Genomic DNA, 27231 nt, shown 5'->3' with positions numbered 1-27231 from the left:
CTCTTGAGCCTCCTGAGCCTCATTTATCTGTTTATAAAATGGGGTAATGATCTCTTTTATACATGAGGGCACGGGTGTGTCCAGATGGCCTCTGGAAGGTTCTTCCTACCTGAGACCTACAATTCTTTGAGCATGTACAACTCATGCCCTAGGTACTAGTTGCCAGGTGTTGTGGTGGGGAAAAAAAGGTAGAGGCTATTTTTAGAGAACTGTTTATAGGTAGGAGAGTAATACCTTGAAACATTAAGAAATACTTTTATACACTATGTAAAGAAGTTAATAAAACTGATATTCTCATATGCAAAGTGCCTTAAAGTTTATTAATTTTTTTTTCAAATAGCTGGTGAAATTGGTTTGTCATTTTTGCCATTTTAATTTTATTTTTGGTGGAAGCTGGGCGAGGGAAAGAGATAAAAGGATGCTATCGGTGTCAATCTAAGGGCACCATAAAACAGCTGAGTTTTGAAGCCTTTCTAGAACTTAAGAGATGCTGAAGAGTTTAGAATTATCTAATCCAGTGGTTTTCAGACTTGTCCAGGAACTTAAAAAAAAAAAAAAAAAAAGGCAGCTCTGTCCCACGCTGCTCAATTGAATCACAGTGTCTTTGGGACCCGAGCTTTAGTTTTATTTTTAAGCTCCTCAGGGTTGAAAATCATTGATGTAGTCCATGAATGATATTTGATCTGTGTCTTGGTTAACATCTCACTTGATGGGCTGCACTTCTGAGCTATTACTTCCCTGAGATCTGAGTGAAAACTGAGTAGGTGACCAAGAAACTCACCGACATAAACAGGAAGGCACTGGAAACCCTATTGAAAAGGTTCTGTGGGACCATGAAATAAATGCTGTGCAATGGAAGAGAAGGAGTTAACATTTTTTTGCTTTGGGATGTGCTTTTTTATGCTTCTAAGAACATTTAAAAGTGATAGCAAGGAACGTATTTCATTGCTTTAATTGTTCAAGGTCTTTTAAAATTATATGCAATAAAACACCGTTTAAACTAACTGACCTTTATATTTCAATGCTTTTTGGAAGGGAATAATACCTAGTATTCGGCTGTGGTAAAATTTTGAAATATATATGACTGCCAGCAGAGCCTGTTTTGGAGTCAAAGGCTTGAGAATTTTGTGGCCTTCCCAGCTCTATTTTACCAGTTTCTGTTTAAATGTCAAGTTCCATTCAGTTGATGGTTCTTGCCCTCATAATGTCTAACCTTCATATCTTTTTTTTTTTCCTATTCCTGTTCCTAACTTTTCCAGGAAAGTGGCTTCAACGTCCAATTCACTAATTTTTCATTCTGCTGGGAAGTTCAAATGTGTGGTAGAAGGCAGCACGTGTTACCTAGTCCATATTTTGTCAAGAAAGTGCACTGCCTTACTCCCCAAAATTCATGTTAATATTTGACCTCTGTAGCCATTGCTAATAGATTTTTAAAAATTGATACTAGCTATTACCTTGGAAGATATAGCTCATCCTCCAATTCTAAACTGCTCTTTCTAGAAAGGAAATAGTACTCAGGTTGCACACATGGCAAATTGGAATTTCAGAGGCTTGAACTGACCTACAAATTCTGTAATTGTAGCTCTGGTTATATATCCACTGTGGCCTTGGGACATGTGAGGTGTTGTTCTTCCCAGGAGCTTTAGAAGACAAAATCGTAGACTCTTTTTCTGTGTTGAGAAATTAAAATATACCAAATTCTTTTTGGAGCACTGAAATATATAAATATAAATAAATAAATAATATGGAATGAAATATATGGCATGAAATAATTTGGACTTTATTGTTTTCAAATGCTATTAGACAATAAAGCCAATTCTCAATTACTTGAGAATTCTTGGTGGTTATTTTTGTTTAACTTTTTATTGGAAATCATTTTAAACTTATAAGGAAGTAGAAAGAGTAAGAATGGTTCAAATAATACCCATACACCTTTTATCCGGATTTACCTATGGTTAACATTTTATCCCATTTGCTTTATTTTTCTCCCCCTCTTTTCCTCTTTCTCCCTTCCTTTCTCTCTTCTTCCCTCTCTCCTACCCTTTGTTTATATATACGTTTTTCTGAGCCATATGAGAGTTAAGTTGCATATATCGTGGCCCTCTACCCTTAAATACTTTTGTATTTCCTAAGAATAAGGAGACGTTTTTTGATAGCCACAGTATAACTGTCAACTTCGGTACATTTGACATTGATCCAATACTTTACTGTCTGTCCTCTTGTTTTGTCAGTTGGCCCAGTTATATTGTTTACAGTGTTTTTCCCCCCCTGCAGCATAAAATCCACCCTAGGATTAGGTATTGCATTTAGTTGTCGTATCTCTTTAGTGTCCTTTAGTCTGAAACATTTCCATAGCCTTTTCTTTTATGGCATTGACGTGTTTGAAGAATATATCCATCCCCTTTTAAAAACTATAATATTCCTCAAATTTAGTCAATTGTTTCTTCATGTTTAGATTCAGATTGTGCCTTTTCCTCCAGAATACTGTGTAAGTTTTGTCGTGTCCTTTCCGGGGCTTTGCATCTGGAGTCTCACGATGTCCCTCTGCCTCTCATTGGTGATGTTAATATGGATCACCTAGTCAAAATGTTGTCCACTTTCTCCACTATATGGTTTACTATTTTTTCCCCTTGCAGTTATTAAGCAGTGCATGGGGAGAATACTATATTCTTGCTCCTCATCAAAATTTTCCTGTAAATTCTTATCTGAACTAATTTTTACTATGGTGGTTGTGAAACGATGGTTTTCCATCTTACAACTTCCTTGACATTTATCATTCAGCATTCTGTGTTCTGTTCTCAGCAAGGGTCCCTCCCTTCTCTTCCATCTCCCTCCCTTCCTCCCCTCTAATATAGGCATCGACTTTTGGATTTCCATTTCGAGCTTTTATAATTCATTACTGTTGCTTGATTATTTTGGTGTTCAAATTGTCCCGGATTTGAGCCAGTGGGAGTCCCTTCAATCTGGCTTCCGTGTCCTTGTGACCCACCCCCATTGTTTTATTAGTGTTGTTAGTGCTTAGTTGCTAGAATAAGATGTTCTAGTTTCACCTTGTATCTTTCCTTTCCTAGCCCTGAAATCAACCATTTCTTTGATATGTCCTGGTTCTTCTTAGTGGTGAGTGGTATAAGGGTTGTTAGATCTGCTCATTGCTACTGGGGTGCCTTTGCTTATAGGCCAGAACCAGGGAATGAATGTTTGTATATACATATGCATATGCATATACATGTACATATACTTACATATATATTTTTTTCACACACACATACTCACATATACACACATACATGGATGCATAACACATACATGTGAATATGTGGATGTGGGTCTTCTGTACTTTTTATACTTTTTTTTGGTGGTTAAGTGCTTAAATAATGTTGAATTGTAATCAACTGTCCAAGCAAATAAGAGGCTTTTTTTTTTTTTTTTTTTTTTTTTCTCATTTCAGTTTTGCCTGTTAATGTTTATATCCTTATGTAGCCTCTTTCCTGGTTTGGCATGTTCCCATTGTTTGAGTAGTTCACCTTAGTTTGCACTTGAAGGGAACACTTGTTGAAAGTACATGGCAGAAATAGGCTGCAAGGGAAGCATGTCCCTCTTGCCTTGATAAATCAGTGCTACACACACAGTCCACATTTTCGGAAGCATTATCTTCATTGTAGAGCCCTTTGTTTCCATCTTAGAAGTCACCCACTTCCATTTCCTCTACTTTGCTTTTAGCAGATGTGTGCTTACCCCCACTGGCAGCTGGGAGGTGATGGTGGAAGGCTGCTCTGCTTTTACTGGCACTTCTGGTTTGCTTTTGTCTGTGGAGAAATCTGGACCTGGGACAGAGGAGGGCTGTGTGTGTGTATATATATATATATATGTATATATTTGTATATATATACACACACACACACTATTATTATTATGTTAGTATTTTTTTTGCCTATGCCACCACACAAAACTACTAAAAGGGGTTCCGGATTCATTTGTGGTGTCCCCTCCCTCAAATTTAACCCTGACCAAGACCGAGGTTATATTGTGAAACACTGTGCTTATGAATCAGCTGGATTCATTCCTTCCTTCCTGCCTCACTCCCTTCCTTCCATCTCCCTTCTTCTCTCCCACTTGAAATATATTAGGTTTAATTGTTTATTTGCTTTCATTTTAGTTTCCCTCCCTTCCCATCTTTGTCGATTTACTTTTGTTTTTTGAATATGAAAACATTAACATGCATCCCAAAGTCAAAACTATACAAAAAGGTCTACTCAGAGAAGTGCCTGTCCCTCCAATATTCCAACACACTGTTACTCCCTATACCTCTTGTAGGTAACTAAACTCATTGTTTTCTTGGTTATCCTTGCCATTTTTTTTTTTAAACCTGATATATGGATGTTTTCATATCTCCTCTTCTTTTGAACCCAAGGTAGTATGTTATATATGCTCTTTTGAGGTTTTCTTTTTATTCTTATTTTATTATTATTTTTATAATCGATCTCCTGCGCTTCGGCATTGGTAGTTTCCTGCCACGAATAATGTTGTGCATATGAATTTTCATATTGTTGGAGGTGTATCTTCAGGATATATTTCTAGAACTAGGAATGCTGGGTCAAAGGTGAATGTTTTGTTAGGCAGTGCCAAATTCCTTTTCGTGGGGGTGTCCCACCATCAACCTTAACCACACAGTGTATTGTCATTCTTTTGTATTGTTGCCAATCTGATGGATGAGAAATGGTATGTTAGTGTAATTCTAATTTGTGTATATCCTGTTTTGAGTAGAGTGGAACATCTTTTTACATGTTTCAGGACTATATTTATTAATTTTATGAGTTCTATTTTTGTGAATTGTCTGTTCATGTCTTTTGCCCATTTATTTTCTATAGGATTAAAAATATTTTTCCTTAATTAAAAAAAAAATCTTTGTAGATTATGGATAGTAGTCCTTTTTCTATGAAATATATTGCAAATATTTTCTCCCACTGTGTTATTTTCTAACCTTGATGTAGTGGTTTTTTCCTTCTTTGGCATGCATAAGTTTTCATATTTATATAGCTAAATTCAACAGTCTTTTCTTTTATCTTCTGGACTTTTAATCATTGTTAGAAAGCATTTTCCTCTACTCGTATGTGGTGGTTTGAAACTGCATGTCCACCAGAAAAACATATTCTTAAACTTAATCCATTCCTGTGGATGTGAACCCATTGTAAGTAGGACTTTTTGATGAGGTTACTTCAGTTAAGGTGTGGCCCACCTCAGTCAGGATGAGTCTTAATCCTACTACCGGAGTCCTTTATAAGTGGAGTAAAATTCAGACAGATGGAGAGAAAGCCATGGGAAACAAGAAGCTGAAATTCATTGGGACCCGGAAGAGAATGGAGAGACCACCATGTGCCCTGACATATGACAGAGAAGCCAAGGACCTTGGATCACTGGCAGCCAGCCCCAGAATACCAGTCTTTGGGAAGAAAGCATCGCCTTGATGACACCTTGATTTGGGCTTTCTCTTAGACTCAAAACCGTGAGCTGATAAATTCTCATATTTTAAGCTGACCCATTGCATGGTATTTGCTTGAACAGTCTAGGAAAATAAAACATCATGTTTAACTGGAGTTCACTCTTTTTGCCTTCTAGTACCTATGTATTTCCATTTTTTACATTCAGATCTCTGATCCATTTGCAGTTTATTCTTGTGTATGCTGGGATGAATAGATCTAATCTTATCTTCTTCCAAATGGCTATCTGGTGTCTCAACACCATGTATTAAGAAGACATCTTTTCCCCTTTGCTTTGAGATTGGTGGCTACTTTTTCATTTTGTCTTATTTTTATTAAAAAATTTTTTTTTTGGTGGCTACTTTTTAACCTATACCATGACTAGGTGTGAAGGAGAATGAATGATGGCGAACATTGGAACAGGGTGATTAAAGGAAAGTGTATTCCTGGCTAGATAATGACTGAGACCATATGAGAACCTAAATCTCTTGATTTTGAACTCAGGACTCTTTCCCTTATACGAGGAAAGCTCTCTGATCAATAAATTGATTAACCGATTAATCAGAAAAAGTGTTTAGAACAAAAAAATACCAAAAGGGAGTACTTGTGCTTTTCTTTTTCTTAATAAGTCCTGTAACCCTCCCCACCTTCCCAGCACACACCCAGATTATAAGAATATGGCTGCATACATTTTTGTGAGCACCTGTGACCCTGGTGTCTGTTCAGTGTAGCATCTGGTCATATGTTAGTTACTTACCATGCCCCTCTTTTGCAAATTGCCCATGTTTCAGCAATGTCTCTGCTCATAGCCCACACCACTCTTGGTGAGCAGTGGACTTGGGAAATTCTGAGGTTGAGGAGAGATGGCTGTAAAGGTCTGTAATTCTCTGGTACATTGGAAAATACACCAATGCCTCTTTTTACCCCGGATTTTGGGGAATGAGGAATTCCAGATAACTTTTCAAACCTTCAAGAGGCTGTTAATTTTTATAGAAACCATAATAAACATTCCTGACTTATTTAAGAGAACTCACCCAGTGATATTTTAATATTAATGGCACATCCATTATTGTGCATTCTGTAAGGAGGGTTTTGCTACATGTTGAGCCTTCTGTGAGCTGTCAATAGGTATTCCATAAAAAGAGGGGTGTTTATTGTCAGACACGTTTGGAAAATGTCACTTTGAGTAAATTTAGACATATTTCTCTGCTGTAGGTGCTCTTGGTATGAATTTCTCAAATTTATTTGACCAAGAACACAAATCTGCCCCCTTCTCTCCAAATCATTAGTGGTTTTGATTCTTGGATCTGTAGAGTCAAGTCTGTTAACGCTTGACTTACAGCTTGCTAAAGCTACAATTTCCTCTAAATTTTTTCAAAGTTAAGCCCTATGAGGACAGACTTGAGCCTGTTTTATTCATTACTGTGATGTAAATATCTTCCTTAGTGTCTAGCATGTAGTAGGTGTTCATTAAGTATTTCTGAACTTGCAATTGTCAGTTCTTACTTAATTTGTTGTAGTGTTTCTGGTTTTGGTTCTCTACTCCCAGTTGTATTTAAAAAATTAAGTAAGCATGTTTGCGAAGAATTAGTTGTATAACTTCTTGGCCTCCCTAGAGATGTAAGGATTAATCATTCATTATCACTTTAATCTTTGCTGCTACTCACCTAGAATAGGCACATAGAATTGCCTAAGTGAGAAACAGCTAGATCCAAGTTAATGCTTGCAGTTAGGAGCTCTGTCCTTCTGTTTTTCATTTTAGAGCTCCTATAGGAACCCACTGTTGGTCTTCTCTGTCCCATAAATCTACTATATTTAGATACCTTTCCTATCAGCAGCCACACTACTAAATCCCAGTTTCAGCTGCTCTGAAAGCTCTCTCTTGGAGCTTGTCCAATTTTTCCTGCACCCTACCCCCATCCCAACCTGGATCCCTTAAAGGATCCCATATTTCAGGATGAATAGTCTTAATCATATGTGTGCGCGTGCCCATGACACAAACACACACATACTCACACACATATATAGAGAGATAAGACCAGTAGGGTTCTGAGTGAGGGACTGAAGAATCAAGTATCTAAGTTTAATATAGGAGTGCTTCAGCACTTCGAAATCCTGAGGTCAGTTTTTGCCTATGGAATTTTACTGTTCTTTACTTTCTCAAGATGACTTTTATTAGTGTTCTTTCTGAATATACAAGTAGTTAATTTTCATTGTAGAAAATTTGGTTAATACTGAAGTATAAAGAGCAAAATCAAGATTGTCTATAAATCTATTGCTCCCAAATAACCACTGCTGTATTATAGTAAATAATGCTCCATTTTGTGTGTGTGTGTGTGTACAATGTATACTGCTATTTGGGGGCTTGCTTTTAAACCAGTCCTCTCTTGTTAGATACTTTCTGTACTGTTAAAATTAAAATTTATAATACTTACATGTTGCGACTCTCAACAGTTAACATTTACCTACAAGTAAAGTTCCAATGAGGCAAATCATTCTGGTACAAGAGTCTGTGATTTTATCTTAACTCACCTTCCTGCTTTCAGGTCTAGCTCAGGGCCGCCATGCACATGGTTCTTGCTGAGTAAATGCCTGATGATTTAAGTGACTAGATGTCTAATTAAACTAGCGTGGAATCTGTCCATCTGCCCTTAAGAACTTAAACTCTGCAAATGATGTATTACAAAACTGCAGAAGGAGGTGGGAGCTGAAGTAGATGAGGTTGCCCTTACATGGTCAGAGTTCTGTAAGAGTTTGTCAGTTTGGTTGGTGTTGCCTATGGTGATTTGGGGGTGTCTGCTGGTTATGAGGCAGGATTTCACTTTATTGTGTGGTCAGTACAGTTTGCATCTGGTCCTCATCATTTTAGGCTTGGAACTCTCCTTCCTGTTTTTTTTTTGTTTTTTTTTTAAATAGAAAATGAGGGTTTCAGTGGTGGGTGGGGAGGAGACTGGCTTGCATTAGTCAGATGCATAAGGCAGCCTGTGATAAACTAAATGCCACTTTCATACATACTTTTCACTGATTGGCAAGCCTGTGTCTTCTCTCTGCCTCAGAAGCTGTGGAAATGGAGCTGGTTGTTAGAGTCATTGCTTGGTGAAGGAAGAATCAGAGCAAAGGGATTGAAAGATCCAAAGGAGAATACTGCAGGCTCCATGATCCACCCACATCTTCCTCTTTGGAGCACCAGCCTCCTCATGCCCACCGGATACAGTGGATAGAATTCCTTCAGTGCCTCTCCCCACAGGTGGAGTATGTGGCAAATGTGACTGAATAATTAAAATCTCCCAGGGCAACTGTTACCAAAGTATCACTACCTTCCAACTGTGGAAAGTTCTGGACTCCCAACAGAAACTGATGCCTAAATATCTGTTCCATGAATTGACCCTCACCCACGGAGTCCATGTGTTTCTCAGCCATACTCACCAGTCACTGCATAGTATCTCTCTCCTCTGTGCAGAGCTGGAAAAATACAGATAAGTCCTCACAGCCCAACTTAGTCCTCTTTCATTCCAGGGAAGTTATTAAATATTTGAGTAGTTTACTTAAGTTTATTCTTGTCTTGGCTTCCTAGGAATGCACCCTCTGCTTCGATGGAGGCATGGAAAGCATCTTGGTTGCTTCAACAAGGTTGTGAACCATTTCATGGGACAGGTTACTTCTCTATTAGCTAGCTCATCCACCATAAATACCTACTTTTTCATACCTGGGAAAGGAACAGAGAGGACACTGAAGGCCATACTCTCTGCTGGAGACTGTGCTAGGTGCTTTCACTGGATGCCTCAAACAATCTTCCCAATACCTACACAAAATGTATGTGCTGTCCCATTTTACAGATGAGGAAATAGAGGCTCGGAGACTTATATATTACTCACCTAGGTCATAGAACTGAGACTTAAAACCAAGTTGGGGTAGCTGTGAAATTATGGACTTTTCCTTGTGTACCTGCCTCCTAACAACTCATTTCAGAACATCATTGACTCTCTAATGCTTTCTAAAGATTCTAAGGATGCAGCCTCTATTTGGGGCTTGGATGTTCTATTCTGTGCAAACTATTCTCGCTTTGCTCATCACCCCCCGCATGTGTACAGACCTCTATGAACATTGTAATGATTAGTTGTGTACATATTTGTGTCCAGCGCCAACTGTGAATCCTTGTAGATGTCTCAATATAATGTATGGTTCATAGCAAAATTTTGATACATATGTATTGAAAATTCTAGTCTTTACTGAGACACTAAAAATCTTAGAATGAGGCAGCCCAATTATCTCTAAGGTTTCACTGACTTTGGTTTTTGCTTTAAAATTTGACCAAAAGCAAATATTTGATTTAGACCTCCGCTTTAGATAGTCAAAAATGCCCACTTAATCAACATTTTGGGCATTCCTGGATTTGCAGGATAAAGATTGAGTGCATGATCAATGGTGGTAATATCATATAAGTTCCCATCGTATCAGCATAATAATATTAGTAAGATGAACAAGCGTGCATTTCAGATTTGTTGTTAATATCCAGATATTTATTCCTTTTAAAATATAGGCAAATATTTAACATGTAACTTGGAGTGAAAAATCTTCTTAAAATGCTTTATATATTGAGATTCTATCAATCAGTTAAAATATAAAGGAGTATATTTTTATAAGAGTAACGTGCTACAATAATAATTGACAATTGTGAAAGCTATCAATTTTATGGATAAAACAAATTATTAAGCACTTTCAAATAATTAATTAATTAGGGAAATAAATTGATAGTTAATACAAATATTTACAGGGCACATTGGCTAGGTAACTGGGAATAACATGGTTTTTCTTAGCTAACTGATGTTTATAGAAATATAAATTGTAATTGAGGTGTCATAATGAGATTAGATTATATCATAAGTCTAATTATTGTAGGATTATTTGGTGTACTAGCATGACCATGAAGAACTACTTCTAATTTTTAGTTATTTAAATTTATTTAAGGCAGCAAGTCTTATAAGAAAAGGCCTCTTTAAGCACTCTCTACATTTTCCAAAGATAAGTTAAAAGGAGAATGTCAGCTTTGTTCCCTGAAAACTTAGTGATCAGGAAATCCTCTAAAATCATGTATAGATGCCACTATACTTGAAAAATAAAATGCAAATAAATTTTTTTATTTATTCTTGTATCATGGAAGTTCAGTTGATGGTGAATTTCAGCCTCAACTTTGATTTAATATTGGTTTTAACACTCAGCCATTTGGTATTTGGCCCAAATAGGTAATGGGTGCAAATCTTCAATCAGTATATGCATTTGTATTTGGAGGAAATACGAGGGAATCTCAAGATCAGACTGGAACAAATCTCTCACATTTATCTGTCATTATTGAGTACACACATTGTTTCCATGGCCACCATCCTGTGAATTCTCCAATAGTCCTCGAGGAAGGCAGGGAATATTATCTCCGTTAGAAAGTAGGAACCTGCGGCTTAGAGATGTGAAGGGCATTCATTGTCTGAGGGTACCATGTAGTGGTGGAGCCTGAGCATCCTGCTCCATCTTCCGACTCCATACCCAGGGCTCTGAATCCCACAGACTGGCTTTGAATCATGGCTCTGGTTCTGTCCCTGGCACCCACATAGTAAGGCATTTGACTTCTATTCTGCCTGACTTAGGAGAAGAAATGGTAAATTCATAGATTAGGGTGTGTTTATAGTTCGATTCTGACCACTGACCTCTTAGTTAAATTAAAATCAACCGCTTTATATATATAGAGGCACAACAGAGAGACACAACTCATTGAATAAATTGACATGTAGGTTTAACCAGGTTGGTTTTTAGTTGGCATTGGAAGTGTAAATAATATTTCTTCCTGGTTCATGAGATATGAAATTGGTTGTCTGCCACATGTATTTCTCATTTGTTTTTCAGTTCATAGTTTGGTCGTGGAATGCAATTTTGGAGACAACTTCAGGTTGATTTATTTGCTCAGTAGTAATAACATTAGCATTGGCTGTTTTTTATTGAGTTCTTAGTATGTGCTAGACTATGTACCATATCATTCTTTAATCTTTAAACAAAAGCAACATGCATGGCGTTCTGGTTTGCTAGAGCTGCTGTTAAGAAACATATCAGAAATAGATTGGCTTTTATAAAGGAGATTTATTAGGTTACAGATTTATAGTTCTAAGGTCATAAAAGTGTCCAAATGAAAGCATCAACAAGAGGATATCTTCACTGAAGAAAGGCGAGTGGTGTCTGGAACTCCTCTGTCAGCTGGGAAGGCACGTGGCTGGCGTCTGCTGGTCCTTTGCTCTCAGGTTGTGTTTCAAAATGGCTTTCTCCAAAATGTCTCTGGGCTTCTGTCTTTCTTAGCTTCTCTGCTCTTTGCTTGGTTCTGTTGGGGCTTTTGTCTCTAAGCATATGGGAGTCCTCTCTTAGCTTCTCTGGGGCAAACTCCAGGTTTCATCTCTTAGCTTAGCATCTCCAAATGTCTTTCTGTCTGCATCTCCAAGCATATGTGTCTGTGTTGGCTCTTAGCTTCTCCTGGGGGTAAACTCTGGATTACATATCTTAGCTTCTCTCCAAATGTGTCTTAGCTTCTCTGAGCTCCTTCTCTCTGGGAGCTCTCTTAAAGGACTCCAACCTAAATGGGTGGGTTCACCCCTCCATGGAAATAATCTAATCAAAAGGTCTCACCTATAGTTGGGTGGATCACATCTCCGTGGAAACAACGTAATCAAAAGACTAATAAATCTGCCCCCACAAGACTGCATTAAAGAACATGGCTTTTTTGGGGAACGTAACAGATTCAAACCAGCACACACGGCATATGTCCTAATTCCGCTTTGCAAATAAGGAAATTGAGGCCCAGAGAGATCTAAGGACTTGCTTAAGGTCACTTAGAAAGTGACAGAGCTGAATTCAAACATAGGCTTCCCTGACTACAAAGCCTCTACCATCCTTATATCCCCACACTGCAACAAGATTGAAGGATGGCAATGGAGTGCCACACTCACCTCTGCCCTCTACTTTTACAATAGTAAGTTGAGTTTAGTGTGAGCTAGCCCTGGCTCCTACCACTAAAGTGCTCTTGAGCTGTGTTCTGATGTGGGAAGGATCCTTCATTGGCATGACCCTCCCATGGCATCTTACCAACAGCCCAGGGGCCCAGTCATCCTCCCCCAATGCCCCCCTCCCCCCAGCTTCCCTCTCCCAAAGGGTCACCCTGGACTTCAACCACAAAGAGAGAGGCTGTGAAAGCTATTCAGTTTGTGAGCAGGGATTACTGTGATGCTTAAATTTAGTAGTCAGTCAGGTATTCCTATTTATTTGACTTCTCTCTTCCCCTTTGACATTTTATCCAGACTTTAAGCAGGGACTTTCAACCTTGGCTACATGTTAAAATTACCTGGGGCAATGAGGCGTTATTGCTTAATGGGTATAAAATTTCTTTCTGGGGTAATGAAAAAGATTTGCTAATGGATCGTGGTGATGGTAGCTCAACATTGCAAATTTAACCACTGCCGCTTTATAATAATAACGATTCTTGGGCCCCAGCTCTACAGATTCTGATTTAAATGGGCTGAGGTGGGGTTCTGGGTATCAACATTTTAAAGGAAGTAATCCAGGGGATTCTGATATGTGGTCAAGCTGGAGAATCACTGCTTTCCTCTGGAGAATCACTGTTTTCCTCTTTTCACTCTTCTCTTGGTGAGATATACGTTTTTTTTTTAAACCCCTATGAGCCCTCATTTTTATGATATCATTCCATTAAGAGGTAGGATTCATGCAGCCAAGAACATTCTTTCTTTTTTTTTTTTTTTTAGCGGTACATTGAAGAACAGAGAGGGCATTACAAGAATGGACACAGATGCTGAATTTAGTAGCCCCAAGGGAGGGAAGCAAATCATTTGAGATTGGAAACAGCCAGAAGACAGACTAGCAACTTTGTCATGTTTCCCCCTAATCCAAACTTCCCATCCCCACTATATTTTCTAGTTGTGGGATATTCACAATCACTTTCATTGATTTTTACTCCAGAGCATATTTTGGCTTCTTTACACTAGATGGAAGATGTTTTTGTGGTTTCCTTATTTTTTGATTACATAATTTAATTTACTAACACATTTGAAAGAATGGCTTCAATTGAAATAATCATTTATGGCCCAAAGTAGGCATCTAGAGACACTACCTTGTTCACGTGGAAATATGCCCCAACTGACATTCAGCATTCTCTACCATCTGATGCCGGTCTTTCTTTCCATTATTAAGGCCACTCTTGACTGTCTGTGCTCCAGCCAGCTGAACTGGACCCACATCAGGATCTGCCTCATCCCTGCCTCTGTGCCGTGACTCATCCTGCTGAAATATTAACGCTGTCCTGCTGTTGCCTGTCATCCCAGCAGCTAGAAATAACCTTCCCTTACCGAATACCCCGTATACTGCTTTGAGCAGGGGCAGTCTTTGGAGAGCTTTCCACATTATGCCTCGACTATTCCTCTATTTGTGTATGTAATTCCTCCCCTTCTATTTCTTGAGAGTGGAGCAGCCTCTTCTTAATTTTGGTGTCTCCTGCTGTGCCAAGAATGTTGTCGGCGTTCCCTAAATGTTGTTTGGGTAAATGAATTACTTTTAGATCAACTCAGCAGATATACCAAGTTAACCTCACAAGGATATTGGTAGCTTTGGTGAACATTTGAAGAGGTCTAACCATGAAGTGAAATCTGGTGACCTAGTTACAGAATATTCCCCTGCCGGCTCGCTGGTAAGGAAAGCTCATGTTTAAACGCTGTGAAAGGAGAGCCTGGCTTGTTTATGATGGTGGTGGTTTACGAATCTTTTTCAATGACCCTTTTTTTGTTGTTGTCAAAAAGCAATGTTTTCTCCTAGAAAATTCAGAAAATGTAGATGAGAATTAAAGAAAAAATAAAAATCACCTCTAATACCTCCACCCACAATAATTATTATCAGTAAAATCTGTTCTATTTTAATAATAAATGATAAAGTCGGGTGTTGTATACTTGGAGAAAGGAGTTGCTTCTTTGTATTTTTAATAATTGGTAGCAAGGCCAGTGTGTCAAGTGGGTGGGCTGTTTTATTATTATTATTATTATTATTATTATTATTATTAATTATTATCATCATCATCACTGAAGCTAAACCAAAATAGATATTGCCACCATTGCTGTAGTCCCAAGAAGCACCTCACGGGTTGCACTATGATTAAGCACCTTATATTTGCAAAGTGCTTGGTAGTCTTTTTTTTAGCAGTGATGCCTCAACAACAGCTGTGCCAGGACAGCCACATTGCAGGCAAATCCATGGAGCCAAAGTTGTGAAAGACAGTGTTTCAAGAGGACGGTGGCAGTGTTCTGGGGTGGGGGCCAGGAGGGCAGGCAGCCAGGGTGGCAGGTCTGAAGGGGGAACGTTCTGATGCCTGCTGCTCATTCCCACCAACAGGTGACAGACCCTCACGGCTCTTGCTTCTTGTTAGGAAGATTCCTGGAGCGTGTTGTTTATGCCTTAGGATTCATTGACCGCCCAGTGCTTTACTCCACATAGTTACCAGTATCAGCTGAAATTAGGTAACAAAGGGGAAAGGGTAATTTTAAAGAAGGGACCGGCTACAGGCCAGTATAGGCAGTAAGATTTGTGTTTATAAAACAGGTCTGATCAAGTGCATGTGGCTGGTGTTTTCTTTTTCATTTTTCATTTTTCTTCTTCTTTTCTTCCTCCTTTTTTTTGCGGTTTACCTTCTTCTCTTTATTTTTAAATGGTTTATTTATGTAAAAAATTTTTTTGCAAGCACTGAAGAGAATTTAAACAATGCAGAAAAATAAAAGGGGAAAAAAAATCTCCAGATTCATTTTCTAGAGATAATCATTGTTGAAAACACTGTTTAGAGTCTCTCTCTCTTTCTCTCTCTCTCCATATATATGTATGCATACACACATACAACATTTAAGTGAATGAGATAAATGCAGGGTTTTCTATGATTTATCTTTCACTCAACAATAGGGCTTGAAAAAATTTTCGTCTACAAATACAGATTTATGTCATCGTTTTAAGAGCTGCAGATTCTCTCAGACATAATTACTGTAATTTTTTAAGGACTGCTGATATTTTAAATTTTCTTTATATAGGTGAATTTTCATGGCTAAAAAATTCTTTAGATATAATTAGATAGTATTTGCATTTACTACTATAGTAGTTCTTAGATAGGTCATTTAATAATTTAGGATGTATTGATAAGTATTTCGAATGTGGCAGGCACTGTGGCTAACAAATGAGTGAGATGTTGCTTCTGCTGTCTTGGGGGCAACAGCCTGGTAGGAAGCAGACACACTAAGAGGCAGCCATGGGGTTCTGTGAAAGGGGCATGGGAGCACTAAGCTGGTGATAGTGGTCCCCATTCTGCCCTTCATTTACGAAAATTAGAAGACTGCTTCTTACATTGCCAGTGAGCTGCTTGGTGCTCCCAAATTTTGGTCAAGCACGATTCTGGGTTTCATTAAAATTAATTAATAATTAAATTATTCTTTAAAATAGTGTTTCTTTTCTGTCGCTGAAAGTGATGTGCTCTTTGTCATAAATTTAGAATGTATAGGAAAGTTTAAAAAAGAAAATGAAAAATGAAAATCATCTAAGATCCCACCCCTTACAAGTAATTACTATGATATTTTATTTGTGGAAGTTTTGTTTTGCTCTGTGAGCCCAAGGTTTTCATCTGAAGTTACCCTCCTTAATCTAGTTCTCAGCTTTACTTTATATAATGTTTTTAAGGGACTCAAGATGAAGGAAAAAAAACCCTATCTCAACCAAAATACCCTTTTATAGTTTTTGAAATACATCCCTTGCCACACACACACAGAGGACAGTCACTCGAGTCTAGAACCAACCTTTTATATTTTACAGATACGAGAACTTAGGCCTAAAACTTGTTTATGATCATGCAAAACAAACAAAAGTGGCAATCGAGATCAAATTCAGGACTTCTGAATTCTTGTCCGGTACTTTTTCCATTCTGCAGTGTACTTCCTTACTAGGTCATAGAAGCATTGATGGAAAGTGAAAAGGGAAAACACGTCAGTTCTAAAGAGTGTAGTTTTTTTTTTCCCCCGTGTCCTTTAGCTGAGCTATTTTTGTGACTGCTCGGTACATCTACAATGCTGCCTCTTGGAGCATTCTGGGCAGACTGAGAGGCCATTCACTGCCCACTGCAGCCACGCTGTCCCTCCATGCCAGACACTGTGGCATCTGCGGCCCGGAAACCAAGTGGAAACAGACTATTCCAATATAAAAATCAAATCTCAGTATCTGAGTGTACACAGAGAGAAAAAATACTGCATATCTGGTAGTGCTACGTACATAACAATGAAACAGTGATTTATGAGCGTGTAAGGCAGGGAGTAGGGGTGATGTTGTGGTTGATTCATCTCTTAGTCTCTGATCCATTCACCAGCTCCAGTCAGCCTTAAACACAAATGCCAAATTATTCACTCTCCCTAAGTCTGACCTAATTCTTTTCCTCAAAACTTTCTATTATTCTTTTTTGCATTTAAAACAAAGCATGGGCCTCCTTTATCTGGCATGCATTGCCCTCTATGATAAGTCCCTCCTTTCAATTGTTTTGGGTAACTACCAAGAAGTGGGATTCCTGGGTCATATGGTAATTCTGTTTTCCACAGTGGCTGCACCAGTCTTCAGTGCCACCAGTGTCCTACGAGGGCTCCTGTTTCCCCGTATCCTCGTATCCTCACACCCTCGTCAGCACTTAGCATTTTCTGTTTTCTTTCTTTCCTTCCTCCTCCTCCTTCTCCCCACTCCCTCCTCTTCCTCCCTCCTACCCCCTCCCCCCTCCTCCTTCTCCTTTTCCTCCTCCTTTTTTTTTTTTTTTTTTTTTTTTAAATAATAGCCACCTCTGTGTGAAGTGGTATCTCATTTTGGTTTTGATTTGCCCAGTGATGTTGAGCATCTTCTCCTGTGGTTATCAGCTATTTGTATATATTCTTTAGAGAAATGTCTATTCAAATATTTGATTTTTTTTTATAAACTGGCAAATAATTGTAGGTTGAAATCATCTGCATACTTTGTTTTGCTTTTTCCCCCATCCACTTACATGTAATACAAGAAGTTAAATTAAAAAAAAAAAAAAAAAAGGAAGAAAGAAAAGGTATTTGGGGGAGGAGAATGGGGGTGGGGGGAGTGACCAGGGCAATAAGGAAAGTAGTAGTGTGTTTGGCAACTGGGTTATTTGTCTTCTTGTTGTTGAGTTGTAGAGGTTCTTGATATATTCTGGGTTATTTGTCGTCTTGTTGTTGAGTTGTAGAGGTTCTTTATATATTCTGTATATTAAGGCCTTATCAGATATATGGTATGTGATTATTTTCTCCCATCCTGTAGGTTGTCTTTTCACTTTCTTGATAGTGTCCTTTTACTTCCAAAACAAACATGACTTTTTATGTTTGAGTGTGTGTGTGTGTTTGAGAGAGAGAGAGAGATTTTAAATGGAGGAAAGATGAGGTTGGTTCTGAGGGCAAAGAACTACTTCCCAGCTGAAGGAAGGCAAGAAGATAGGGATGAGGGCACTGCGGAGGTAAAGGAAGGAGGGGGAGAGAGTTGGTTGTTTTCTGATCCATAAAGCTTTCGCTCCAGGAAATGTTTTTTCCTTAAGTGGTATAAATGTGAAGTGAATTAGGTCTCAGTTTTCCTTTCCCTCTTGAGGAGGTTGGAGCTGTTCTGTAAAATGAGGTGGGGGAGGGAGGTGGGGTTTGGAGAAAGAAAGTGAAAATTGTTTTCTGAAGCTCTCTTTGCCAAATCACTCTCCAGAGAGAAAGTTCAGAGGGGAGGGCATGCCAAACCTGACTAGCAACAAGCAGCAGAATGATTAACTTGTTGCCAAACATATTACTTCTTTCCTCATTGCCCTGGTCACTCCCCCCCACCCCCATTCTCCTTCCCCAAACACCTTTTCTTTCCTCCTTTTTTTTTTTTTTTAAATTTAACTGATATGTATTACATGTAAGTGGATGGGGGAAAAAGCAAAACAAAGCAAAACAAAGTAAGCAGATGATTTCAACCTACAATTATTTGCCAGTTTATAAAAATGACGAGTTTTTGATTTATTTATATGATTGCTTCATCTGTTTTCCATTGAAAACCTTCTCCTCCTGCCACCCCTCCTCCTTGCTTAGTCCCTCAACCTCCTTCCTACCTCCTGAGAGGAGAATAGAACAACACAACTGGATTTGGAGAAGGGAGAATGGCAGCTTTCAAGAGAGGTTTAGCATGAATAAATTCCTGGCCTTTTACTCCTGCAGATTTTTCAGCCATTGTTTTTATGTTTCTTGAGTTTAAAGCTAAAGATGCTTTGCCGTGGAAGGCACAAATGTTCAACTGTGGACATGCATTTACTGAGCACCTGGTGTATGCAGGCCTCGAACTAACTCTGGGGGTTGCTGAGAGAGTAAAAGAGCACCTCTTTCTGCAAAGAGCCCCGTGTGTGTGTGTGTGTGTGTGTGTGTGTGTGTGTGTGTGCGCGCCTGTGGGTGCTGTTGGGAGATTGGTTTCTGGGGAATGGGAGGGATTTATAGGCCGGGGAGTAGGTGATTAGGGCACCCCATACTGACAGTTACCTGGAGGCAGGCTTTAAAGTAATCTATGCTTAGAGTTGTGTGCACTGTGGAAGGGGTAAGGGGTACAGTCTGCTTCACTGGGGGGTGGCATTTTTCTAGGCCTTGAAGGGTGTCTAGGACTTCAATAAGGAAGGAAGAGATGAGTCTTGAAGACCAAGGAAACAGTAGAGACCTGGGTGCATGAGAATAGGTGGGGACATTGGGAGTGACAGGTTGTGTCTGGAAAATGCATAGAGGTGAGACATCTGTATCAAATAATGGACATCTAGATCCCTAATCCACCCACCCCCACTGTGAAGTTTGAGGCTTTTTTTTCTGTAGGCAGTAGGGAGCTGCTATTGGTTTTGGGAAGAGGTTGTGATAGAATTACTCTGGTGTGTGTTTTGTTTTGCTTTGCTTTTACTTTTTAATTTTCAGAGTCTTTTTAGGAACTATTAGGCAACCTAACTCTGGGAAGTGTGCACTGCCTCTGTTTATGTCTTCTTTTTCTTCTCTGTTCCTGCCTGGCTCGCCTCCTTCTCGTGCTTCTGTTAATGAAGTGTGGCAGTGCGGGCTCCTAGGAGCTGATGTGCGATCTCGGAGCGGACCATGTGCGTGTTCTTCACCATTTCCCATCCTTCCCCCCCCCCCCCCCCGCCTTCCTCCTCCTCCTTCTCTATCACCACCCCCACCATCAGCAGCAGCACTCCCCTCCCTAAAATAAATAAACCAGTCGCTTCAAAAGGTTCCAAGCACATTAGTCACATATCCCAGAAGTTTAATACAGAATTATTTTGACAGCGAGAACAAGAAGTGTTTTCTAGTTGAACGCACAGAACTTGCTTATTCCAACTGGGCTTTCTGCCGCACAGACAGATGATATGTTTTTTAGATGGATCAGCTGCGCAGGAGACTGTTTCGCTTCCCTTGGATACATGACAAGCTGCTTACTCCCAGAAGTGGTTAGGGAGAAGATGTGAAAAAAGAGAGAGAAAAGAATGAAATCGAGCTCTCATTGTGACCATAACTTTCTCCCTAGTAACTTCAGTAAGTCACAGAGAGATTTCTGTGCACTTATTTATTTATTTAGCTGCCTCTGTAGCCGAGAAGTCGTTTTTTAAACTTAGGCTCACATGTGTTCTAAAAGACAAGGACAGATCGAGTTGTTGCAATGCGGGTGGCTCTCGAAGCATTCCAGTTGAATAGCTCTTCCAGAAATATTTCTTGACTCATTTATTTAGCACTTGCAGTTGCTGTTACTAAGCAGATTAAAGAATACTCCCTTCCCTTTCACCAGAATACTTTAGAGTTGATATAGATCAGCTTATCCCTGTTTGACAGGTGGAAAGATGGAGGATGAAACGCTGACGTTCCCTGTTACCCAGAAGGGGCTTTACCTGGGGTGCCAAAGCAGTGTCTGAAGGGTCAAAAAAAGAATACAAGTTTGAGTTCTCCTCTTTCCTCCTTTGCCCTTCTCATTCTGGGTCTTAACTGCCAAAAAGACCTTTTCTCAGAAGGGGCAGCTCATCTGAGTGAAGCCGTTTCTGACCCGGAAGTGAGCATGGTGGAGAGAAGAAACAGGAGTTCAAGGCTTAGGTTATCTATTCCTTCTGGCTCCCAAGAACCTTCACTTCTTGCACCTCAGATCCTCCTGGAGATTTCCAGCCATTTTGGGTGTGAGGGGCTGGGCTGACATCTCAAATTGTAATGAGCACTCTCTGGGGCTTTCTTAACTTCCTCTGATTGTTTCTCAGTAGCCCCTTCATTCCCAGGTCTTCCTATAAGGAACCTGTCTGTGTTGTAGATATTAATGGCTCTAGGAAGGGTTGTCAGTGTTTTAAGATGTTGTTCCTTCATGGAATCCTTTTTTTTATCTTTTTAATTTATTTTATTTTTTTATTATCCATCATGAAATCTGATGTGAACTCCCAATATATGAAATAGCCAAGTGTAACTGCTGTAGTTAAATGGTGCGAAGCCCAATAGGTTTCCGTCTGGAGCCAAAGTGTCTCTCCAGAACTCTGTGCCCTGTGGAGCCCACTTTGAAAACCACTGTGTTGGAGGCTCTTCAAGGCCACTGGCAGCCCTGATGACCTATAGGTCTGCCTACTTGAAGAGCTTCTGTCTCTGTGTACTTTTCAAAGTTGAGAAAGTGGCACCTGTATAGAAAAGGATGATGGGCCAAGCAGAGACTTGATCCTTGCTGATTTCATCACACTGGCTTTAAAATTCCATGATGAAGGCCTTTTACTTGATGACTTCACATATTTTCCGGCTTCTCAGACCCCAGGACTCTCCAGACCTCCACACCTATGCCTGGGCTTGTATATGGGATACCTCCTGGCCAGCACTTCATTATTACTAGGCATACTGCACTGAGCAGTAGTCTCAGTAAAACCAGGCCAGCCTTATTGGGGCCCTGGACCTATGGTCTCTGTCTTACGAATATCTATGAGAGGAATAATACAAGGTTCAAGCTATTTTTAAAGAAATCTTTTTTTTTTTTTTGTTTTAATTTTAAAGTGCTAAGTTTGTTCTTTATGAGTTAGGTAAAGCATGGGCCATCTCTCATTCCTCCACGGGTATTTATTCAGCACCTATATTCACATGTCACACTCTTATTCCCCCCAAAAGTTCTGATCTTTGTGGTCCTTTCAAGACATCTGCTAAAGAGCTTTCCTAGCTAAGGTCTCATTTAAGCCTCACAACAACTCTGAGGCAAAGGAGACTCAATGCAATTGTGTGTGTATACCAAAGTTAAATATTAGTCAAGGCTCTGTTTTAAAACCTCAGCTTCTGTGTGAGACCAAAGGAAGAGATGTTTATTTGGTGCAAAATCTATATTTTCTGTAGCAGACTATCTAATTTAACTGGTATGGTCAGTTTATTCGAACACCATGATTACATGGAACCTTGAATAGGGAGTGAGATCTGGTTGGTTTGTACAGGTCAGTGTACAAACTGTTAACATCCCAGAGTAATTTGGGCCGAGAATAAAAAAGTATTTGCAAAGCCCCCTTGAGGGACTGGGGAAAATGTGGAAATATTAAGCTTCCCCACCTGGGGAATTCCTGATATGTTAGGGACTCCTAAATTAATAAGTCAAGCCCTTGATTTTGGGGCTTGCCCTTATGAAACTTATTCCTGCAAAGGAGAAGTTAAGCGTACTTATAATGGTGCCTGAGAGTCACCCCCAGACACTCCCTTCATCCAGTGTATGGACAGATGAGTAAGAAAATAAAAAGACAATAAATAAATAAATAGTAGGGGGTATAAGGGGTATGGGATGTTTTGGGTGATCTTTTATATTTTTATTTATTTATTTATTTTGGAGTAATGAAAATGTCCAGAAATTGATTGTGGTGATGAATGCACAACTATATGATGATAACATGAACCAATGATTGGTCATTTATCTGGTATGTGACTACATCTCAATAGAATTGCATTTAAAAAAAAAAATTAGTCAAGGAATTGTGGGGATTTGAACCTTAGGCTTGCTGACTTATGCCATTGTGCCAAACCACTTCTCTACTCTGTTCTCTGTGTAACAGGAATTGTGAGTGAATTCTCTATTAACAATTACTATTAAAGTGCTTACTTAAGTGTTGACACTGTGCTAGGTGAGCACTTTGTAAAAACCCATTTAATCTCTTCAATAACCCTATAAGGTAGAAATGATTGTGTTCAGTCTGCAGATGAATCACTGGAGATATATAAAGAATAAATAACTTACTTAAGTTTGTACTTCAAAGAATTAATGGTTCTAACCAGGTTCTAACCAGGACTGTCTGCCTCCAGAGGCCTTTCGAGTATAGGATGTGATCCCTGTCCGTCCTCAGTCCTCATAAAGGAGACAAAGAGTATACTCTTGAAAATAACAAAGCAAGTCTGTGGAGACTACATGCTACGGTGAAGGCTATAAACTTTAGGTGTTAACAGATAGTCATGTTCTCTCTTTGCTTTTGGAAGCCATAACATCTTTATGCAGTCCCTTCAAACTTCTTTTTGCATTTTAAATGCACAATGAAATTATGAGTCCTCAGTCCTATTGAACTGAGTGCCATTGGGTAAGTCATTTCTATTCCTGGGAACTTGGTTTCCCTATCTAACAAAACAATTGTTCTGTCCTGTTCTGAACATTTTATCCTGTTTAGGGAATGTGTCTATTGAGTTGTCTTTGCATAATTCTTCTCAAAGGTATTATCTGGGATTATAGGAACTTAATCCTTTTTTAAAGTTGGAGAGACAATTGCAGGTTATCCCTTTTTTCAAAGGAATTTTCTTCTTCTGAAATGCAATTTGCAAAAGTTTTAAAGTCATAAAGAGAAAGATGAATGCCTAATGTATGTTCTCATTGGCTACCTGGCTGTGTTTCACTTTTTTAGTGTCAAGTTTTTCTAATGCATATGTTAAAGCAACCCCTTTCCGCATAAATGCATACACACACACACACACACACACACATACACACACTGCTTCAGTAAGTCTTGCATGGTTATGGCTGCTGTTTATTGATTTTGAGACAAAGAGAGACATGTTAATTCATGTTATTCTTAAAGGAGTAAACAACCTTAGGGTATCTATGGCTTTGGGAGTTAAGGGATGACTACTGACTACTTTGTCTATTAATGTTAACCTTCCCCCATCACTAAAATACAAACACACACACTTCTTGAGAAAGAAGGCCTCCTACATTTGGTAAACTTGCCATCTTCTACCCGGAATTAGGTTAGCATACCTTTGGGTGAGCAAAAGAAAAAATTATTCTCTGGGTGCTAAGTTCAGGGGATGAATCAATTCTCCCTGCCTTTTGCATTTTAGTAAATATTTCCTAGATGGATTCATCGGATTTCCAGTAAAGACAAACAGCTCAGAGACCAAATTGCATTCATACTCGAGGCCTGAGTTCTCTGACCCAGGCTTCAGAGCTCAGTTCCATATATGGCAAAAAGAGGAACAGAAAGAGAGAGTTGAAGGAGAATACCAGACATAAAAGGCATTCCTAAGAAATGTACATTCACAACTGAGAAAATAAGATCCTCATAGGTTTTCATCTATGTGAGGTTTTGAGAAAGAAGCCTGTGTTCCAAGCATCTGCCACAGGGAACAGTTTATTTTCCCTTTTCTTTTTGTTCACATTTAGGTTCAATTTGGAGTCAGTGTTCAAGTGAATGATAGCATAGAATGTGGATGAAAAAATTATTCTTGGAGTCAGCAGACATGGGTTCTCAGCCCAATTCAACTGCCATCCAGCTGTGAAATTCCCTCTCTCTCTCTCTCTCTCTTCTGTTTTTTTTCAGTGGCAAAGTGGCAGGGCAGGATTTGATGATTTCCAAGATCGCTACTCTTTCTGTTTTGATTCTAAATTTGCCTGAGATTTTTCCAATTCCTGTGGAATTCCCCACAGTTTCTAATTCTTCTAAATACTTTCTGTGGTTTGAACTTAAAAAGACAAAATAACACTCTGGTCTTGAATTTTTCTTTGTGATTTCCTTAAATATGTCTTGGGTGGAGAGGAGTTCTTTTCCTGAATCTTCAAGGTCTTCCTCCAGTGTCCCTCTTGTTGAAGAAGAAATGGGGGTGTATGTCTAACCCATAGTTATAGGAAAGGTTGTGCGCTTAGCAAAGACAGCCTTTTAATGGCCTTGTTAGTTGTCTGCTTTTATAAATTAAGCTTTCTCTGTGGGAGAAGTGGGATGCAGGAGGCAGATCCCACAGCTTCCTCACACCTTAGGAAATGGAACTAGGGATGTGAAACTGAGGTGTTGGTTTTCCAGTCAGTAATTGGATGAGTCACTTGGCTGTCACAGATGTTATGAAGGTTAAGAAGAAATAGAAATGTAAAACTCCGACTCTAGAGTGGACTATATAAGTCATCTCAACTTTGTGAGACAAGAAGTGATTTTAATTGTCTTCCCCTCTCACCTTACCCTTTCCCTTCTGAAAGCATGGCTTTAGTTTTTCACCGAGATAAAGGAAGGCTTGTTGGTTCCTTGACAAAGGATTCCAGCCCTTGGACTTGAACTTCTCAGTGGCAGCCTGTGCCTCACCAGCATACTGAGCAGTTGTGGAAAGTCTCTGCTCTAAGTCAGTGGTGGTTAGCAGGCATCCGTAAGAGACCTCTTCGTCCCTGTGAAGCTGAAGAACCAGGCATGACTCTGCAGAAACTTAGACTCTGCCTGTCCTCGTTGAGGATGGCTGGCTCCTTTGCTGAGAGCAGGAGGTGGAGGAGGGCTGATACTTATATAAAGGACAGATGGATTGCTCCAGATTGTTCTGATAACAGCTGTACCATGAGCTTGCTCTGTGTGACCTTGGTCAAGATGCTTCAAGTCTCTGGGCCTTTGTTGTTCCATTTGGAGTGTAGAAGTGCTAGTGGGCCTTCATGGCCTCTTTCAGTTTTTAAAGCGTGGATCTAATGTATTTCAAGATTGTTTCTGCAAGTTTCATATCGTTCCTAGTTGTTATCTCTGGTGGTACTGAATTCATCAACTTACACAAAGTTCTGACCATATCATTACCCTGCTTAACATCAAACAGAACAGAAACAAAAAATTCCTCCTTGGCTGGCTCCTGTTCTCCATAATATTACAAACAAATTCTTTAGTGTAGCATTGACTCCCTCCACAGTCTACTTCATACTGACGGCTCCAGTTTTTGGGAATGGAAGCTTCAGAAGTGTTTCCTTCCAAGTGTAGCATTCATCTTTACTTTGAGCTTTCTGGGAGCCAGCCCATTTTTACTTCAGAGGTAGAAGTGGGTTTGAAAAGAAGGGACTGCATGTGAAGAAATGCACAGTTACCACTAGGTCAGGGGGAAACTGAGAAGAATGAATCAGGATTCTGGGGTTCTGTGACAGACTCTATGAATAGTTTAGGGGAACTTTAGGGAAACCAAGCACAGTGTGTCTTCTGCTTTAGTGTAAAGCCTCAAGTTTGGTGGTTACAAATGGTTGGTGCTATTATGAAGAAACCAGAGAAAATGCTGATCATATAAACAGTAATAATTTACTGGCCATGTCTAAATCTTTGGGGAGCATGATATATACGTGTGCTATGTTTGTACAGGGTTTACAGTGGACTAAACCCTTTCACATCTGTAAACTCATCAGATCCTCACTCATCAGTAGGTCCATGAAGGTGGAAGACTAATGATCATTACCCTCATTTTACTATGAGCAAATCTATGCTCAAATAATCAGAAGAGGTGTTCAGTGTCATGTAGTAAAGAGATGGAATAGCAGAGACTTGTCCAGTGCTCTTATGCCTGTACCACATTTACTGTCTGGAAGGTTCAGCCTGGCTGGTAAACGCAGATAAAAAGACACATACACACATATGTGCACGAACACAGTACCAGGGAATGGCAGAGGATGGCATTTAATTACTACTGAGTTATGTGAGCCATAATATTTGGTGAATCAGTTTTGGTGATTAGTCAGGTGATGTGTCAGTCAGATTGTCTTCACAGCTGAATTATCAACTAGGGCACTATGTCATATAACAGAATTTCATATTTCTAGTTTCTGACTGTTCATTCATGCTTGTGTACTTTCATTTATTTAAGGTAGCAAAGAACTAACATTTATAGAACATTTAAAACATGCCAGGCCTTGTATTAGATGCTTAACTGCAGAAGTGGGTCATAAAGCGAGGATTGGAAAGGACTTTAGAATTTATTTAGAATACCTCATCTCCCTCTGATCCTTTATTCCCTTCTCTGATATCCTTACCAGGTGATAAGTCCAACTCTCCTTGACTATTTTGAGTGAGGTCCTATAGTAGAGCATGGTTACTCCGTAGGCTGCGATTTTCAGTGTTTAGAAATATTCACAAACTATTTTAACTTCTGACACTGATGATAACTTATAATTCTATTAAAAGCATTTTTGAAAAGTAAACTCTTCTCTTGAATTTATGTTTTCTTCTTAGAGTAGGTTTCTTGGATTGGCTGTTTGCTCTCAAGAGAGATCATTAACTCTCATTTCCTCTTACATTACTTGGGGCTTCCTAACTTAATTCTGGAAATTGAAAATTGAGAGAATAAGCCCATTCAGTATTGTTTTTCTTTCAATTCTGTTTTGGGGCACTGTAATTATATCTGTATAATTGCTCAAGTTTTCAGTCATGTAGGAACATATTAAATATTTCTGCACATGATATTTGAAACCT

General features: G+C 39.2%; 1 protein-coding gene across 10 annotated transcripts in view; it reads left to right on the top strand.

The window, feature by feature from the left end:
* LOC119535969 (LIM domain containing preferred translocation partner in lipoma) overlaps positions 1-27231 on the top strand; it is a 740701-nt gene that overhangs the window by 85292 nt on the left and 628178 nt on the right. The gene's annotated exons all lie outside the window — the stretch shown is intronic.

This window comes from Choloepus didactylus, chromosome 1 (assembly GCF_015220235.1).
Source record: "Choloepus didactylus isolate mChoDid1 chromosome 1, mChoDid1.pri, whole genome shotgun sequence".
NCBI lineage: Eukaryota > Metazoa > Chordata > Mammalia > Pilosa > Megalonychidae > Choloepus > Choloepus didactylus.
This window is presented reverse-complemented; position numbering and strand designations above follow the sequence as displayed.